The sequence below is a fragment of the Callospermophilus lateralis genome, chromosome 7 (assembly GCF_048772815.1).
Source record: "Callospermophilus lateralis isolate mCalLat2 chromosome 7, mCalLat2.hap1, whole genome shotgun sequence".
NCBI lineage: Eukaryota > Metazoa > Chordata > Mammalia > Rodentia > Sciuridae > Callospermophilus > Callospermophilus lateralis.
In genome coordinates this window covers 22,140,555-22,143,241 of record NC_135311.1, presented here as the reverse complement: position 1 = coordinate 22,143,241, position 2,687 = coordinate 22,140,555, and the positions used below count along the sequence as shown (strand labels likewise).

The 2,687-nt window shown below is 47.5% G+C and overlaps 1 pseudogene; it reads left to right on the top strand.

Moving 5' to 3' along the window:
* Positions 1-1,813: 1,813 nt before the first annotated feature.
* On the top strand, positions 1,814-2,319 carry LOC143404090 (dual specificity protein phosphatase 4 pseudogene; annotated as a pseudogene).
* The last annotated feature ends 368 nt before the right edge of the window (positions 2,320-2,687 follow it).

Here is a 2,687-nt window from a genome sequence, read left to right as displayed (position 1 = left end):
CAATTGTTTATCTCAGGTATTTTGTCACTGTGTTGGAAAGTGATCTAATACAAGCAAAAAGGGAGTCTCAAAATTTTCTTAAGGATGTTGTTCAGAGTAGATGATTTGACAACAGAACTAAATGATGAGTCAACAAAGTGAACCATGTGGAAAATCACCAAAATTTTTGAAATGAAGTGAAGCATTTTAGTAAAATATACATATGGGGTAAAAACAAAACTTACAAGGAAATTTGGAAATAATTTTGAGCAGAAGATAACTGACATTCAACTTATCAACAGCAATAGGATGCATCTTAAGAAGTTCTTAAAGTACTGCTTCTACTTCAACTTGCTTACATTAGAAAAAGATACATGGATGGATAAAATCAATGTTGATTCTGATCATCCACCTTGAGTAGTTGCAAAAACAAAAAGGAAGAAATTAGAACAAAGTGGATGGAAAAAGATAATAAGGGCCTACCCTTATTATCTTTTTCCAGGTAAAATAAAGATAGGAGAAAATGATGACACCATAAACAAAAACAAGAACACAGAAAATAATTTCTCAAAAAGTTCACTAAACTTTATGAGGACAAGACCAAGTAAGACGGAAAAGCACAATGAGCAATACCAAATACAAAAGTTATCTGAACTGACCCTACGATGTTACAATAACTTAGTACTATGAATACTCTTGTAATGATGTATGATATGAAAAACAATTATCTCAGTGACAACATAGATGACAAGCATCTTGCCAAACCAATTATCAAACTTCCTCCCAGAAAAAGTGGATGCAGTGCCCAGAGCTCTGGCAGACGCTAGGGGAAGAGCAGCAATGAGCAGGCTGCAGCCCAATGTGCAGGAGCAGCAAAACACATTTGAGGCAACAACAGGAAGGAGCCAGCTACTCTCCCTTCAACACACACACTTCCGCTGCCACCCCCTAGAGAGTGCAAGCTCATGCAAGGCACCTGAGGCTGCTAGGACTGCTATGTAACCTGAACATGCAGGAGGAAGGTGACCCAATAGGGGTCTGGCCGCCCAAGCCTCTGGGGACCAAGTTGGTGGTCATTTCTGAAGTCTCCTTCTCTTAATCCTGGTTCGCCAATTCCTGTTGCCTGGTTGGCCTGGGTGACTATCACCCCAGTTCCTACACTCCTTGGTGACGATTGATTAACTGGGAGAGATGGATGGCAATGTGCTCAAAAGGCTGATGAAGCTAAGCAAGAACCACCAAAGCAGAGGTTGGGAGCTGGTGATTGCCATGGGTTGAGGGGCGGGGTGGATGGTGCAGTGTGACAGCAGGGACAGCCCCCAACCCTGGGGCTGGGGAGCGCCAGCAAACGCTTGCTGCTCGATTTTTTGCACACCTTTCCTATCAGAGGTTCGGTGCACCTCCTTTGATACAACACCCAGGACAATAGGCGGAACAAAGGCTCCAGGACTCTGGAGTCCATCCTGCACGCCCAAGAGGAAGTGCGCCCTCTTGTGCTCTATCCTCTACTTGGCTGTCATCCTCTACTTTGAGTGGAGCTCGCCTGCCAAGGGCTCAGGGAGGACTGCACCAGGACCCTAGTAGTGCAGACACTCCATCCTAAGCCCCAGTGAGCAGACATCTGCTTGCTCAAAAGTGGCTGTGAGAAAGTTTTCCTCTGCTTACCCAGAATTCTGTTCCAAACCAGCGCCCCGGCAGACTTCTCCCCAGTGCCATGGAGTCCTTTCACCTGCATTGCAGCTCCACTGGAGCCGCTCTGCACAGGCGGCAGGGTCCCTTGGAGACTCTTCAGTTCCTCTACTTCCATGGTACCTTCCACGCTGCCTGGAGAGACATGCTGCACACCCTAGGGATCACAGTCCTATTGAATGTCGCCTCCGAATGCCCAAACCACATGCAAGGATGCTACCAGTACAAACGCATCTGGTGGAAGACAACCACAAGTCCGACATGGGCTCCTGGTTCATGGAAGCCATGGAGTAGGACTGTGCGGTGAAGGACTACCGTGGTCCAAGGATGGTGCACTGCTAAAAGGGCATCGTGTGCTCTGCTACCATCTGCTTGGCTTAGCAGGAATGAGGAATGAGCAGCTGAGGCTGGAGAAGGCCTTGAGCTGCATGGAGCAGCTGTCCCAGGTGCTGGCCACATCCTGCCCCTCCAGGCCCGCCAGCCCTTCAGGCCCCTTAAGGGAGCTGCAAGCCCATCTCCACCCTTACCTCACAATTTGTCTTCAGCTTCCCTATCTCCCTGGGTGTGCACTCGGCCCTCAGCCAACTGATGGACCTTCTCAGCCTCAGCTCTACCTCCCCCAGCACTCGGAGCCACTCACCTAACCCCTAAAACCAAGGTTGCTGCCAGCAAGGGATGCAAGATCCTCATGGGGACTGAACAATATATAAATTTGTTTCAAAAGTACGTAATGCGTCTAATATCTACCACGGCAGATGTCTTTTTCTCCATTTATCATGCCTTCTACTGCTGCATAGACAAGTGCAGTTTCCCAGTCTCATCTGAAGTAAGAGTTCCAATTGGCATTGATTCTTCAATGAGATGAATTCATGTGAAACAAAACTACATGCGCATATGGGCAATTCAGGGTAGGAGTGGCATGTAGGTAACTTGTGTTCTTTTAAGACAGTGAGTGTCCAGTGGAACTGCTCTGTGCATCCAGGAGGTAGGATCCCTTGAAGTTGGGTTCCTGGCAGCAA